Source organism: Mixophyes fleayi, chromosome 5, assembly GCF_038048845.1.
Source record: "Mixophyes fleayi isolate aMixFle1 chromosome 5, aMixFle1.hap1, whole genome shotgun sequence".
Taxonomy (NCBI): Eukaryota; Metazoa; Chordata; class Amphibia; order Anura; family Limnodynastidae; genus Mixophyes; species Mixophyes fleayi.
Window position 1 is genome coordinate 6,665,453 of NC_134406.1, and position 18,247 is coordinate 6,683,699.

Sequence of the window (18,247 nt, forward strand, 5' to 3'; positions counted from 1 at the left end):
TTACAGGCTTGACATTCATCTATACTGTGCGACAAGTACACAGTAACATCTCCTACAGGACTTTTTCTTTTACATTAAACAAGGTGATATTAATGCGTACTATAAATACAATGTGTTTTGTGGCACGCATACATGTGCTTTTTAAACCATTGACAATGCCATGGCAAGCGATACAACTGAAACCAAGCATGCTTATGAGAAACCGAGGACTTCAGTAGTCCGTATTTGTGTAAGAGCAGTCTCGTCACGCCCTTATTGTACATTGCCTGTACCCGTCCCAACCCAGTTCCGCCCTTCAAGGTGTAGGGCATTGAGTCACCCAGACATGAATTGCATGCATTTGTGTTCATTGGCGTAAGTTCCGCTTTGGTGCGCTGAGCGATTTCTTGATAGATGCAGGTCAAACAGACATAGGCCCGATTATGAATCAGGCCCTTTATGTCTACCTGAAGATAAAGGTATGTGCTAGTTTATTTGTTTATAACACACAATGTATAATATGAAATGCACATTGATAACATGTAATATATAATATGATACTGTTTCAATATGACAAGTTAATAATTTTTTATTTTTATTATTATTATTACTATTATTAACATAGATTTGTATGGCGCCACAGTGCTCCGCAGCGTCGTACAATAGGGAAAACAGTACATACATTAAACATAGACAAACAAGGCAGACAAAATAAGACAAAAATATGACAACAGCGCACCAGTCCCGTGGCCAATAACCGACTAGCGTGCTGCTTATAGTGGGGTGTCCCAACCTCCTAAAATATCCCAAAGATCAACAAATCTATAGCACACAGCAAATCCACAAAGTACATGTGTGACAGGTATGACTAAATAAAATCACATTTGTATGTAAATACAGTCCAATAGGGTCCTAAATGATAGTAGTAGCGAAAGAAAGAATGTCTATGATCACATACAATATAGGGATTGTTGCTATCCAAGACTATTAAAATCAAGATAATTTAAATTATACAGTCCGTGGTGTGTCCAATTCCAATGCCAGATCGTATTCTGGGTTTAACAGAGAATATTCAGTCCCAATGTGAAAAATGTCCCAAAATGTAGAATCCGTTTGGACATGAAACAATAAAAATCCGATTGGACATGAAACAATAAAAAGACTGAGGTCAATATCTCATATGTATCACCCTAAAGAAAGGAGAATACAAGACGTCATAAGATTATGAGTAATTGTAGAATTACTTTCTTGCCAACCTAATTCGAATGAATGTAAGTCCAATTGTTGATAATCCTGATCCGATTTTGTACTATTGTACACAGAAAAAAAAAAGGAATCTGTATCATTCAAAGATTCAATTCAAGTACCTTCTACTTTCTACCCCAGTCACAATACAGGTCAGTTCATCAACACATTTGACAGTTGGTAGCTGATGATTTGGATCAGTTAGATACCGAACGCAAAAGTAGACACCGTAAGGACAATCTTACCAGATTAGAAAGGGGGCTCTATAACAGTTGATAACTAATGAGAAGAATGTTATCAAGCCAGAAGACAAGGGGGTGGGGTTGTCTTTCTCAATATAGTTGATTATCATGCTGAAATGAGGAATATAATAAATGATAGTGTCACATATCACAAATTATTGGCAGACCCCACCAAGGATTATAATGACCTTTTGTCTATACATCTAAAAGCAGGTCTAGAATCAGGAATTTTACTACCCAATGAATACAAATATATAACATCCTTATACCCAAGAATTCTAGTGCTGTATTACCTCCCGAGGGTACATAAGAACTCTATTATACCACCAGGCAGGCCTATTGTTCCGGGAATTGGTTCCCTTACATCCAATCTTTCACACTATGTGGATTACTATCTTCAAGATCATGTAAAACTACAATTGTTCTATGTAAGAGATACAACACAAGTTATTAACATTTTGAGAGACATTCAGTGGCAAGATGATTATTGTTTAGTCTCTTGTGATGTCACTTCGTTGTATACGGTCATACAACATCAGCAAGGGCTTTTTAGTGCTAGACACTACTTGGAACAAGCCAATAGGTTTATTGTTGATAGTGTACAATTTATACTAGAACATAATTACCTATGGTACAATGGTGAAATGTATCTTCAACCTCAAGGCACTACTATGGGCACTAGGTTTGCCCCGAGTTATGCCAATCTATTTTTGAGCAAGTGAGAGGATGATACCATGTGGTCCTCCCACCAACACGGGGCAAGCCTAGTGCTCTGGCGTCCTTATATCGAAAGATCTGGCACGGCACACGTGAATCATTAGATGGGTTTTGACCATAATCTTTTTTTACATCTACCGTTAGTAAGGAGAGGATTTCTTATTTGGATCTAGATATATACGTAGAAGGGAATGATATTAAAACGAAGACATATATGAAATCAGTGGATGTCAATGGGTACATTTTAGAATCTAGCCATCATCATCATAATTGGCTTAATAATATCCCTGTTGGCCAATTTAAAACAATCTGGAGGAATTGCACTGATTTAGAAATATATGTAGAACAGAGTGTTCGGATGAGAGAACAATTTCTTGAGAAGCAATATGATCCAGTCATTTGAAGGGATCAGAAAGATGGCTAGACACGATTTACTTAAGTATACAAAAGACACGAAAAAATCCAATGAATTGTCCTCTTCAATACAGACTTCTCAGATTCAGCTTATCTGATCAATAAGATTCTCAAGCGGCATTGGCACATTTTGAAAAGAGATGATGTCCTCCAGGGTTGTTTTTCGAAAAGTACCAAATCTTAGTTCCAAATTAACATGCAATCATCTACCTATTAAATCAAATCCTCAGACTTGGTTATCTGAGATGTTTCCCAAGCATGGTTTTTATTTTTGCAGTACTTGTATACGTTGCAAATCATTGGGATATCGGACTAATAAACTTTTATGTACATTTAGATCTCAACAAATGATGAAGATCTTTAACATAAATAGCCGTTTAACCTGTGATTCTCAGAACAATCTGCAAACTAAAGGTACAAATTGGGAAAACATATCAGAAATATAAGGAAGGGATTCGCACTTCATAGCATTTCCCAACATTTTTCCCAACACCACGATTGTAACCCTGTAGGTTTGAAGTTTATGGCCATATCATCAGTGAAACATAATTGTAGAGGATGCAATTTTCTTAGGAAGGTAAATAAAGAGGTCAGTTGGATTTATAAATTGAAAACTTTGGCACCTGCTGGCCTCAATATAGATTGAGAATTGAAATCCCTTTTATAAGTAGGCTGATTTTCTTTTGCAAGTTTTTAGATCGTTAAGTAGTAATTTTATTTTACTGACTTTTTTGTGCTATTAATATTTTTATGATTCAAAACATGGTTTGTGCTTTTGTATTTATTGATATTTTTAACATATGGTAACTATCTTAATTAAATAAGACCCTCTTTCTTTATTTTGATTTATGTTTAGGGTGACAGTAGGAGCAGCCATCTGCATAATGTGGTTTAGTATTATCATTTAAATGGCGTTACGTACAATTTGATTAGGTAATGCGCTTAATAGTGTTAATGGTGATTTGATAGACTTTAATGTGGTAAATATTTATTTTGGGTTTATTTTTATCATTATTGTATTTAGGTATATTTTGATATTGCTCTAATTATTAAATGGTATTCATTTTCTTTATCAATGAGATATGACATATGATGCTAGTTAGTGCGTATACAGGCATTGTACTTACTACCAATATATTTAAGTTGTGCATGCAATCATCATAGCCACTAATTACAATTGTAATAGTTTGTGGCACATTTGCTGCTTATTAATGAACGTTTTTGTTATATATATGGTATGACCTATTACGTAATTGATCCAATTAAGGAGGGTCTATTTAAAACAGACAGCCTCCACGATTATATTGCTCTTGAAAAAGTTCTGTTTATCAGAACGAAACGAGATTGAGCTGTTTAGATTTCATTTCTTTTAATTATTTATCTAGATGGCTCTTTTGAGCTCTGCACATGATTTATAGTTTTGCTAATACAGCCGCAACGGAGAAGAGTTCAAATAAAGTTGTTTGTAATTCCATCCGGCTGTCCTGCCTCCTCAGATGCCCACAATCCTATATGTCTATTGTCACTCACCGGACCGTGAGTGCCTCTTCCCGGACATTTAGGAACCGTGGCCGTCCACCATCCTGAGGGTCTGCGCATGCGCAGCCCTTTTCTATACTTCAGTGTATACCCCTTTAACTTAATTGGCAGATCAGGCAACCTCCCTATATTAAGCACATGTGGTCACTACCACGTTGCCTGATCTTGGAGTCTCATTCCTCATGAGTCTCTGAAGGTGTTCCTGTATTACTTGTGTATTCAGCGCTGCTGATTCCTGTGGTTTCCAAACCACTTCTACTATTGTGGTTCCATACCACTTCTACCATCAACTGTATCATCAGGACTGTTTGCTGATTCCTATCCGCTGCCTCCGTGCACTACAGTCTTCTACACCACTTCAACGTTATTTTATATCTATGTGACTGTTTACTCATTGCTATCCGCTGCCTCCGTGCACTCCAGCTTTTACCTCACTCACCTGCTTCTCATCAAGTCTGTTTGCTGATTTCTATCCGCTGCCTCTGTGCACTACAGTCTCCTGCTTGCAACTCGCCTGTGTTCAACATCGTGACTGCCAGCTGACTGCTATCTGCTGCCTCTGTGCACTACCGTCTCCTGCTTGCAACTCGCCTGTGTTCAACATCGTGACTGCCAGCTGACTACTATCCGCTGCCTCTGTGCACTACAGTCTCCTGCTTGCAACTCGCCTGTGTTCAACATCGTGACTACCAGCTGATTACTATCCGCTGCCTCCGTGCACTACATTCTCATCTCATCTTTGCTGTGGCTTCCTCGAGACTGCCGCTTTTCATTACCATCTGCTACACTTCGTGATCTACAGCTCCTGCCCTGCGCTGCACTCCTGTTTCCCGTCGCTGTTGGTTCCTGTGGTTGCTACTGGTTACCTCCGTGTGCCGCTGAGTCCTGCCGCTGTGGTCAGCGCTATCGTCCATCTCCTGCTGATCCACTCTCCACGTCTTCACGTGTTCCACTGGCCTCTACCCTCCTGTCAGCATTGGATTTGTATCTCTTCTACTACCCTCTGCTGGATCATCTCCATTCTCCTGGGTTTCCTATGAGTCCAGTTCCACGTGTTGCTGACTCCTGTGGATTCGTGTCCCTGTCGGTCTACTCACCTGTGCGCTGCACCTGCTAGACCGCTGCTTCTCCTATTCAGGGACTTCCTATCCAGTCGGTCTCCAGCCGCTCAGGTACCGCTGCAATCCCCTCTGACTGCTACTGCTGAACCACGGTATGCATACTTCTCATTGACTGTGCTGTGTATTGCATATCTTGCTGGACTGTGTTTGGTTCTCTCTGGAGTCTGCTATCCGCTGAGTCTATTGCCATCATTGACTGTGTTATCATTGTGCTGGACTACTTCAAGAGACTTTCTAGATTGCAGACCTGATCAGTCATTTACATATATATATACCTATATTGTGCATATTACTGTGGATCGTGTATAAGGTGCCTGTGTATATCCTGTGTTGCAGTCTTCCCCCGTGCACCTCCTCACATATATATATGCAGTGTACAACTTGCTGATGTCAGACCACTGATCCCTGTTTCCGGTATCACATGTTCCATTATCCTCTCACATAGCAGTGGTACAACTTGCTATCGCAGACCACTGACTACCTGGATACCTCCACTTGGATTCCATTCCTTCACTCAGACAGCGGTACAACTTGCTATCTGCAGACCGCTGACTCTCATCACCTCCTTGTTTCTGTTGGACATTCCTCCTCACTATAGCAGTGGTACAACTTGCTATCGCAGACCACTGACTACCTTCACGTGTCCTTGTCCATACAGTTCCTTGTGTATCATTACCTCAGTATTACCAGTGTTGCTAGTCATAGACTTTCCTGAGCATCTCATCGGTCATCATTTCATGTTCCGTGATCACCCAGCTACCAGAGCACCCTATTACCATCTACATTGCTCTGGTAAGCCTACCATCTGGTGATCCCTGGGTAAAGACTCCTAGTGCCCGTGACAGTAAGATCAGGCCATGACAGACCCAGATGTGGAACCTACCGCCAAAGAGATGCTGCAACATCTGGTTAGCCGTGTGGAGCAACAGGATGCCCGCCAACAGCTGTTACTTCAGTGTTATCAGTCATTAACCTCCCAAGGAACATCTGGACAGACTGTGACAGCTACTACTGAAGCTCCTGTGCTTTCCTCCGTTTCCCCATTGCCATCCCAGGTGTCTATAGCTTCCAGGCTTCACCTGCCTACTCCGTCAAAGTACGATGGAGACCCCAAAACTTGTAGGGGTTTCCTTAACCAATGTTCAGTCCATTTTGAGCTCCAACCTCAAAATTTTTCTACCCATCGTTCCAGAGTGGCCTATCTTATCTCTTTGTTTTCAGGACAAGCCCTGGCTTGGGCCTCCCCTCTGTGGGAGAGGAACGATCCAATATTACAAGATAGTGCCAAATTCATTTCTACATTCCGAAGTGTGTTCGATGAACCAGGTCGTGTGACCTCCGCTGCTTCCAGCATCCTCCGTCTGCGACAAGGATCTCATACTGTAGGCCAGTACGTCATTCAATTTAGGATCTTAGCCTCTGAACTTCAGTGGAACACTGAAGCCCTAGTGGCCGCCTTCTGGCAGGGGCTTTCCGATAAAATTAAAGATGCACTGACTACCCAAGAGCTTCCTTCGTCACTTGAAGATTTGATCTCTCTATGCCATCGTGTTGATATGAGATTTCGTGAAAGAGAGGCTGAGAAAACGACTTCTGCTAAAGCACCTTTTCGCTCTAACCCTCAATTTCGTCCAGTGTCACCCGCTGTGATTCCCATGGAGATAGGACGTTCCAAGTTATCTTCTGAGGAGAGGAAACGAAGAGTCAAGAATAGACTCTGTATCTATTGTGCTGATTCCACTCATGTCCTCAGCTCCTGCCCTAAGAGATCGGGAAATGCCAGGCCCTAACTAGTTCTGGAGAGGTGAAGTTAGGGTCCCTGGAGTCCTCTCCATCGTCTATGAAATCTAAAGTCTGCGCTTTTGATGTGACTATTTCCTTTGCTACCAAGACCTTTGAGTCACATTGATTGATTCCGGAGCAGCAGGAAATTTTATTTCCAAATCGTTAGTTAATCAATGGTCTCTACCAATGATTACCTTAAAAACTCCCATTACTGTGACGGCTATCGATGGATCACGTCTCATCAACGGTCTCATCACCCAGAGTACGTCTCCAGTAACCCTTCAGATTGGTGCTCTGCATCATGAAGAGATATCGTTTTTAATTCTTCCTGTTACGACAAGTCCGATTGTCCTAGGCCTTCCATGGCTTCAGTGTCACTCTCCCCAGATTGACTGGCGCACCCCTCAAGTCACGTCTTGGGGGCCTGAATGTCACCATCATTGCCTTTCCCAAGTCATTCCTCTCAAGGTACAGCAAGCTTCCATTTCAGCTATTTCACCGGGACTTCCTCCTCAATATGCTTCATTTACCGATGTTTTTGATAAAGCTCAGTCTGAACGTCTTCCTCCTCATCGTTCTTGGGATTGTCCGATTGATCTTCTTCCTGGCAAGACTCCTCCCAGAGGCCGGGTCTATCCACTCTCGTTACCTGAAACTCAAGCTACATCTGAATATATACGGGAGAACCTCCAGCGTGGGTTCATTCGACCTTCCACCTCGCCCGCTGGAGCTGGGTTCTTCTTTGTCAAAAAGAAGGATGGATCATTACGCCCTTGTATAGATTTTCGTGGACTCAATGCCATTACTATCAAGAACCGGTATCCCATTCCGTTGATCACTGAGCTATTTGACCGCATCAAGGGAGCCCGTATTTTTACTAAGTTGGATCTTCGTGGTGCTTACAATTTAATCAGAATCCGTTCCGGTGACGAATGGAAGACGGCGTTTAACACCAGAGACGGGCATTACGAATATCTGGTAATGCCTTTCGGGCTATGTAATGCCCCCGCTGTTTTTCAGGGCTTCATTAATGAGATTTTTCGGGACTTATTATATGTATGTGTCGTCGTCTACCTGGACGACATATTGATTTTTTCACAGGACCTGCCTTCTCACCACCAACATGTGGCAGAAGTCCTCTCCAGGCTACGGAAAAATTCATTGTTCTGTAAATTAGAAAAATGTTCATTCGAATTACCCCAGATTCCATTCTTGGGGTATATTGTTTCCGGAGTTGGTCTGAAGATGGATCCTGACAAAGTAAATGCTGTACTACATTGGCCCCAGCCAACTACCCTTCGTGCCATCCAGCGTTTTTTAGGTTTTGCCAATTACTATAGACGCTTCATTCAAGATTTTTCTTCCATTGCATCTCCTATTGTGGCCCTGACTCGTAAAGGGGCTAATCCTAAGCAATGGTCTACTGAGGCTATTCAAGCCTTTCAAACATTAAAAGAGTCCTTCTCTTCGGCTCCAATCCTTCGTCAGCCTGATGTGACACTCCCTTTTTTCCTAGAAGTAGATGCCTCTAATGTGGGCTTAGGAGCTATTCTCTCCCAACGCTCGGAACAGCAAAAATTCCACCCTTGTGCCTTCTATTCTCGGGGTCTCCTACCCGCAGAGAAGAATTATACCATCGGAGACAAGGAATTACTGGCTATCAAAGCCGCATTAGAGGAATGGAGATACTTGTTGGAGGGAGCTCGCCATCCGGTGACGATCTTCACGGATCATAAGAACTTGTCATATCTCCAGTCTGCCCAATGCTTGAACCCTCGTCAAGCAAGATGGTCTCTTTTCTTTTCCCGTTTTGAATTAATAATTACCTTCAAACCAGCTGCCAAGAACAAAAAAGCTGATGCCTTATCTAGAGCCTTTGCTACGTCCTCTGATATAGAAGAGGTTTCCAACCATACCATTCTAGACCCCAAATGTATCTCACTGGCTGCTTCATCCACCAAAACGCTACCATTTGGGAAGACCCTCGTGCCTTCTACTCTAAGGAGGAAAATCCTTTCGTGGTTCCATGCCTCTCGTTTTTCTGGACACGCCGGTGAACACAAGACTTTTGAGATCCTTTCTCGAAGTTACTGGTGGCCTTCAATGAGGAGAGACGTCAAAGAGTTCATTGCTTCCTGTGAATTATGTTCGCAATTCAAATCCTCCCGCAGAACCCCAGCAGGGTTGCTGCGACCACTACCCATTCCGTCCAAACCATGGACCCATATTAGTATGGATTTCGTTACTGACTTACCACCTAGTAAGAACCATAATACTATTTGGGTGGTAGTGGACAGATTTTCGAAGATGGCTCATTTCATCCCTCTGTCTGGTTTGCCTTCCTCGTCTATCCTGGCTGAACATTTCATTAAAGAGATCTTCCGTATCCATGGATGTCCATCTGAGATTGTGTCTGATAGAGGAGTACAATTCGTGTCCAGATTCTGGCGAGCCCTTTGTAAAACCTTGGGCATACGATTAGCACTCTCATCTTCTTACCATCCACAATCCAATGGACAAACCGAACGTGTCAATCAAGATCTTGAGACTTTTATAAGGATATTTTCATCAGCCAATCAAGACAACTGGGTAGAGTTACTCCCTTGGGCTGAGTTCGCCCATAACAACATGTACCATGAGTCATCATCCAAAACTCCATTCTTTGTGGTCTACGGTCACCATCCGTCTTTTCCGGAATTTCCTGCCCTCCCGCCCACCCAAGTTCCTGCGGTGGAGACTGTTTGTCAGACCTTTAAAAATATCTGGTCTCAGGTTAGAACCTGTTTAAAGAAGACATCTGTCAAATATAAATCTTTCGCGGATAAGAAGAGGCGGGCTATTCCACCACTAAAAATTGGAGATCGTGTCTGGTTATCCACAAAAAATATTCGTTTGAAGGTTCCATCCATGAAATTCGCCCCTCGTTTTATTGGTCCATATAGGATCATTCAAGTTATCAATCCAGTTTGTGTGAAACTCCTTCTTCCTAAGAGTCTTCGGATTTCTAATGCCTTCCATGTATCTTTGCTCAAACCTCTTATTATCAACCGTTTTTCAACTCCTCCCTCAGCTCCGCAGCCAGTTCAAGTCCATCAGGAGGAGGATTTTGAGATTACCGAGGTACTAGATGCAAAAATTTCGCGAGGAGTCCTCCACTTCCTCGTTCATTGGAAGGGCTTTGGTCCTGAGGAGCGCTCTTGGATCAAAGCTGAAGATCTTAATGCTCCTGCCCTTTTGAAGAAGTTTTACTCCAAAAATCCGGACAAGCCCGGTTCCAGGCGTTCTGTGCCCACCTTTAAAAGGGGGGGTACTGTCACTCACCGGACCGTGAGTGCCTCTTCCCGGACATTTAGGAACCGTGGCCGTCCACCATCCTGAGGGTCTGCGCATGCGCAGCCCTTTTCTATACTTCAGTGTATACCCCTTTAACTTAATTGGCAGATCAGGCAACCTCCCTATATTAAGCACCTGTGGTCACTACCACGTTGCCTGATCTTGGAGTCTCATTCCTCATGAGTCTCTGAAGGTGTTCCTGTATTACTTGTGTATTCAGCGCTGCTGATTCCTGTGGTTTCCAAACCACTTCTACTATTGTGGTTCCATACCACTTCTACCATCAACTGTATCATCAGGACTGTTTGCTGATTCCTATCCGCTGCCTCCGTGCACTACAGTCTTCTACACCACTTCAACGTTATTTTATATCTATGTGACTGTTTACTCATTGCTATCCGCTGCCTCCGTGCACTCCAGCTTTTACCTCACTCACCTGCTTCTCATCAAGTCTGTTTGCTGATTTCTATCCGCTGCCTCTGTGCACTACAGTCTCCTGCTTGCAACTCGCCTGTGTTCAACATCGTGACTGCCAGCTGACTGCTATCTGCTGCCTCTGTGCACTACCGTCTCCTGCTTGCAACTCGCCTGTGTTCAACATCGTGACTGCCAGCTGACTACTATCCGCTGCCTCTGTGCACTACAGTCTCCTGCTTGCAACTCGCCTGTGTTCAACATCGTGACTACCAGCTGATTACTATCCGCTGCCTCCGTGCACTACATTCTCATCTCATCTTTGCTGTGGCTTCCTCGAGACTGCCGCTTTTCATTACCATCTGCTACACTTCGTGATCTACAGCTCCTGCCCTGCGCTGCACTCCTGTTTCCCGTCGCTGTTGGTTCCTGTGGTTGCTACTGGTTACCTCCGTGTGCCGCTGAGTCCTGCCGCTGTGGTCAGCGCTATCGTCCATCTCCTGCTGATCCACTCTCCACGTCTTCACGTGTTCCACTGGCCTCTACCCTCCTGTCAGCATTGGATTTGTATCTCTTCTACTACCCTCTGCTGGATCATCTCCATTCTCCTGGGTTTCCTATGAGTCCAGTTCCACGTGTTGCTGACTCCTGTGGATTCGTGTCCCTGTCGGTCTACTCACCTGTGCGCTGCACCTGCTAGACCGCTGCTTCTCCTATTCAGGGACTTCCTATCCAGTCGGTCTCCAGCCGCTCAGGTACCGCTGCAATCCCCTCTGACTGCTACTGCTGAACCACGGTATGCATACTTCTCATTGACTGTGCTGTGTATTGCATATCTTGCTGGACTGTGTTTGGTTCTCTCTGGAGTCTGCTATCCGCTGAGTCTATTGCCATCATTGACTGTGTTATCATTGTGCTGGACTACTTCAAGAGACTTTCTAGATTGCAGACCTGATCAGTCATTTACATATATATATACCTATATTGTGCATATTACTGTGGATCGTGTATAAGGTGCCTGTGTATATCCTGTGTTGCAGTCTTCCCCCGTGCACCTCCTCACATATATATATGCAGTGTACAACTTGCTGATGTCAGACCACTGATCCCTGTTTCCGGTATCACCTGTTCCATTATCCTCTCACATAGCAGTGGTACAACTTGCTATCGCAGACCACTGACTACCTGGATACCTCCACTTGGATTCCATTCCTTCACTCAGACAGCGGTACAACTTGCTATCTGCAGACCGCTGACTCTCATCACCTCCTTGTTTCTGTTGGACATTCCTCCTCACTATAGCAGTGGTACAACTTGCTATCGCAGACCACTGACTACCTTCACGTGTCCTTGTCCATACAGTTCCTTGTGTATCATTACCTCAGTATTACCAGTGTTGCTAGTCATAGACTTTCCTGAGCATCTCATCGGTCATCATTTCATGTTCCGTGATCACCCAGCTACCAGAGCACCCTATTACCATCTACATTGCTCTGGTAAGCCTACCATCTGGTGATCCCTGGGTAAAGACTCCTAGTGCCCGTAACATCTATCCAGGGGCAGATCTAGAAAAGTATCCTACCCGGGATGATTTAGGGGGGGGGCGATTTAGGCCCCGCCCCCTTTTTGACTTCAAGGCTGCCGGCGGCTGCACAATATGTGCAGGTCCGCTCGGCAGTGACAATGTGCTGCCCGGCTGCTCTAACACAATCAGAGCAGCCGGGCAGCACACTGTCACTGCCGAGCGGACCTGCACATATTGTGCAGCCGCCGGCAGCAAGCCCCTGCTAGGGGGTGGCGATCGCCCCGATCGCCCCCCCCCCCCCCTGGATCCGCCACTGTGTCTATCTTGCTTTGGGTAACTGTTGCAGACTGCAGATACCGACTGACTGCACGGACAGAGGAGCGACTTTTTTTTTTATATGTGAGTAACAGATTCTCCTTACTTTGGGGTGATACATATGAGATATTGACCTCGGTCTTTTTAATTGTTTCATGTCCAATCGAATTCTTCATTGTAGGACATTTTTCCCATTGGGATTGAATAATCTCTGTTGAACCCGGAATACAATTTCCATTGGAATTGGACAAACCACGGACCATATGATTTCAGTTATCTTGATTTTAATAGTCTTGGATAGCAACGATCACTATATTGTATGGGATCATAGACATTCTCCCTTTGCTACTACTATTATTTATGACCCTATTGGACTGTATTTGCATATAAATGTGATTATATTTAGTCATACCTGTCACACATGTACTTTGTGGATTTGCTGCGCACTATAGATTTGTTGATATTTAAGGCAGACAAAATAAATGGAGACATGAAAACAAAGGGTATGAAGGACCCTGCTCAGTACAGAGCTTACATTCTAAGGGAAAGAGGGCACAGCTGAAACAAGAGGAGCAAATGTGGCTCAGAGTGGAGATTGGGACAGTTGTGAGGGTGCATTAGTGTAAATAGTGTTATCGAGGATAAGGTCACTTCTAAAAAAAAAATGGGTTTTCAAAGAGCGTCTAAAGATTAAAGTCTGAGGCAAAGCCTAATTCAGCGTGGTAGGGAATTCTATAAGTGGGGAGCAGCACGGGAGAAGTCTTGCAGGCGGGAGTGTGAGGTGGTTACCAGAGACAAGGCGCAGGTCAGAGGTAGATCTAAGAGCACGGGAGGGAGAGTATTTTGATATGATATTTGAGATGTATGCAGGAGTAGTGTTGTTGAGGGCTTTGTAGGTAAAGGTGAGTAATTTAAATTTGATTCTGGAGGACACAGGGAGGCAGTGTAAGGATTTGCAAAGTGGGGCAGCAGATGTGGAGCGGGGAGAGAGGAAGATCAGTCTTGCAGCAAAATTTAGGATGGATTGAAGTGTGGATATATGGGTGTCAGGAATGCCAGATTGCAGGAGGTTGTAATAGTCAAGACGGGAGATGATGAGAGAATGGATAAGTTTTGATAGCATGTTGAGTAAGAAAAGGGTGTAAGGTGGAATCGACAAGACTGGGAGAGAGTCTGGATTTGAAGAATAAAGTAGAGGGTGGAGTCAAGTGTGACACCAAGGCAGCGGGCTTTTGAGACTGAGGAAATTATGGTGTTATTGGCAGTGAGGGAGATTTGAGGGCAGGTGGTGATTCCGGCAAGAGGGAAGATAATAATCTTTGCTTTGGACATGTTGAGCTTTAGGTAGCATTGGGACATCCATGTGAAGATAGCAGTTTTTTACACGAGATAGTTCAGAATGAGAGAGGTCAGAGAAAGAGATATAGATTTGGCTTTCATCAGCGTAGAAGTGGTATAGGAGGCTGAATTAGCGAATTAGTGCCCCAAGAGAAGAGATGTACATTGAAAATAGTACAGAGGTTTGTGGGCCCCCAACTGGTAGTGGGAGTGGAGGGGCGGATGTGCCAGAGCTAGAAACACTACAGGAGCTGTTCGATAGGTAGGAAGTTACCCAGGAAAGAACTGTGTCACGAAGGCCAATAGAGTGAAGGGAGTGTAGGAAAAGAGTGTGATCAACAGTGTCAAAAGCAGCAAAGAAGTCCAGAAGAATGAGTATGGAGAAATGACCCTTTGACTTTGCAGTAAGTAGATCATTGATGAGAGCAGTTTCAGTAGAATGTTGGGGACGGAAGCCTTATTGCAGAGATTCGTGAATGATGTGAGTAGAGAGAAAGTGAGACAGGTGTACACGAATTGCTCAAGCAATTTGGAGGCAACGGGAAGGAGAAAAATAGGTCCCTAGTTGGAGAAAGAGGTTGATTTGAGAGATGGTTTCTTTAGAATAGATGAGATGAGCGCATGTTTAAAGGAGGATGGAAATGTGCCAGTGGAGAGAGACAGGTTGAAGAGGTGAGTTAGAGGAGGGCATGCGGTGGAGGAGAGGAATCAGAGAAGTTGGGAAGGAATAAAATCGAGGGTACAGACTGTAGGGTGAGATGATGAGATGACTGCAGAGACTTTGTCTTCAGTTACTGAAGAGAATGAATTAAGGATGGATTGGGGAGGGTAGGTGAAGGTGGGTAGAGTGGGTGGAGTGTGTGGAATTTGGCATGAGGAAATATCTTGTTGAATGGTGTCGATTTTTCTCTGAAATAGGTGGCAAAATTATGGGCTGTGAGGAAACTTTAATTGAAATTTAATTTCATTAAATCTATGACTAATAAGAGATAAGCAAACTATTACCAGCAGGAGCTTAATGAATCCCTTTTAGGGATTGGATGACCGTTGTGTAAATACCCACAGCCAACGGCTATGATGATACATGCTAGAATACTGCACCAGCTGCTCTTGGACTTGCTTAATATTGGGTGGATTCAATTTAAAGAGACATTAACAGCATTAAAAATAATTTACTGTTCTGCTAGTTTAGGAGAAGGACTTTAAATCTTCAGCATTAGAAACAAACTATAGATCTATTAGGTGGAGATACCAACATTAAACCAGAAGACACATCTCATTATCTGTGGTATCATAAAATAAAATGCTGCACACAATACAATATCAAACGTTCCAATACACAAATCCCTGGAAACATTACAAGCTACTTTTGTTAGTTATACTAAACATTAGTAACACGTGGAATAATATATAAGCCAATAAAAAAATTATATAGGAAGAGAATTATACTAGTAAAGGTGACACTGATGGCATACACGCACCTGTTTATACATAACATAGTTTTATTTCTGCTAATATTCCTGTGTATATCCCTGAAAATATAAACTCTTTTAACCTGCAAACTTTTTTATGTCGTATTCAGCTGTCAATGAGGCAAAATATATATTTATTTATTTTTAAAAAAAAAACCTGTTAAAAGCTTTGTGAGACATCATATCTCTCCGACATGACAAGTGGAGTCTCTGTGAATTACTTGCCACCTTATCATCACTTTTGGGGATCAATGGGTAAGTGGCGTCTTGTGTCAGGAACGAGATACCAGAGGGAGTTCAACCTCTGTCGTAGCTAAATAAACATTGGTATCACTGGAAGAGTCGTCCCTGATGAGCAAACGCTTGGGATGGTTTTTTTTTTTCACTGCTGTTGTTCCAAAATGCAATTGCTGTTATCACTTTCAGAAGTTCATATAAAAATGATGAGTTTTCTATATTTAAACATAAAAAACATAGATGTTAAAGGGAGCCACCTGCATCCACCCAGTCAGCTAATTTTTTCTGTGTGTTTGTATTTTGGGCTCCCACTTGGTTACGTTCCTTCACTTACCTTTTCTATCGGCTTCTTTCTTCTCTTTTCCTCTCTTTTCTTCTCTTTTCTTATCTTCTTGTCTTCTTTCTTTTTGCTGCTAATTCCTCTCTGGGCTATTCCTCACTGAATGTCGGACGTGACTTGATGACGTCACGCCCGACATTCAGTGCGGACAGAGCGGGGGGGAAAGAGTGCCGATGCCGCGGACAGGTGAGTTTTTTTTAAAAAAAATTCACGGAGCCTGCTCCCCCCACCAACGAGGATGGTGTAGTCACCGGTTCACCAAACCGAGCCTAAAATTAGGTATCGGTTTTGCCGAACCAGTGAGAACCAGCTGAATCCCACCACTGGTGGTATCTGTTAGAGCAGAGCAGACCTAGACCCGTATTCTACAAGAGATGTTTCTTCACATCCGCTTATAGTTGAATATGGACGTGCGCATGCCCAATTTATGTGTGTTTCAATTTACAACCGCACATTACGTTAATTTTGTCTGCCTTAATGAATCAGGCCCATTGGGTGTAAAAAAAAGTGAGCTGTTCTGTGATAATTGAGAAACATGGGGAGCTCTAGGTATCCAGAGAGGTCATATTTTTTGCATTGTTTTGTGATGACTCTCTGCTACCTTTAGAATAGTCAGTTCTTGTAAACATTCCATAGTAACAGCAAATCCTGGCTAGGAAACATTTGATGTGTGACACAAAATGACAGAACGTTGTTATAGCAACAAAGTCAGGCATAAAATCACTCACAGATCACTGCGGTATAGGTAGAGAATACTCCACACTGCATTTCATTTCCAAATTAAAAAATGGCACATTACAGAATGTATACAGTTATATCTTTTTGTCCAATATGATTCAAGATGTTCCCAATACGAATACTTTCTATAAATAGATCTGACCTTATGAGAAAGTGGCACAATGCTCCTGTTGTATTAGAGACATTTTCAAAGCATGGAGATCAATACTGTATTTGTTGACTCTGTTGCTTTTCCAGGTCAAGACAATAAGGAATCTGGTGTATTACATATAGCATTATATACTGTTTATATTAGAGGGTGGTTTGTGGGCGGCTGGAGAGGGTCAACAAGTAAATCAATGTGTCCTGGGCCAGCTGTGCTTTTTTACTGCAGAGATCTTTACAGTTTATTTACGGATCAGTCTGCTGGAACTGTGCGCTGAGACAGTGGGTGTGAGAGAATGAAGACTAGACAAACACTGACTGCTGAAATTAGTATAGTATATTAATAAACTAATTAGGGGTGGACAAAAAGTAGGGTGCTCTTTGACTGTGAGCAGCACACCCCAAAACAAGCTAGTTATGTCTTGCTTTTAAAATCCAATGGTTTGAATCTGAAGGCAATTGAGTGAGGGGAAGAATCAGTCCCCCCCCCCCGAAAAAAAATATTATTTCTTGATTTTAAAATCTATGTGAATCTCAACACAACTCACCCACCCACAAATAAAAAAAAATCTATGTTTATTGCTTTTAAAATGCAAATTGTGAATGTGAAGGGAATTGTGTGAGGGGCAGTATCATTCACTAGTACTAGAAAGCAGCCAAAAAAGCAGGGTGCTGTGTTTGACAGCAAAACCAAGCACACAACAAAACCTTTTTTTATAATACACCAAAACAAAAAGAAAGTTGTCAGCGCTTATCCTTTAAACTGCATATCTCTGTGTGTCTAGCAAAATGAAAACATGAGGTATTAGTTCTTATTTTGATCAAAAGACTTAAGCCTGCATCCCAACATCAAGGGTACCTCATTATATGCAGGTCCTACACTGACCTATATGCTTTAAACACTATTAAAATGCAGTTAAAATCAGATGCACTCACCTCCCAGGTATAGGGGTTTACATCTAGCAAAGGCTGGCTTGTGAGCCACACCCAAATGTGCCTTAAATAGGCTTGATGGACAGCTGCTATGACAAAAAGGCAATATTTTGAAACAAAATATTGACACGCAGCTGGAACCACATACAATATAGGATATACCGAGCGCGGGCTTATTGCCAAGCAGCTGGTACCATATATAATGTGGGATATACCGAGCGCGGGCTTATTTTTCTCTGGTTTTATAATGAACCAGTTGTTTCAATTTGAATGATATTGTGGAGCAGAGCCTGATTTGCAAGGTAATGGCCCTTGCGTTCTCTATCTCATTGCACGTTCACCTTGTGTGGTGGCATCCACAAGTAGCTCCAACTTGAAGTAGATTTACTTCTCTTTGTCGATCGTGGATCAGTCTA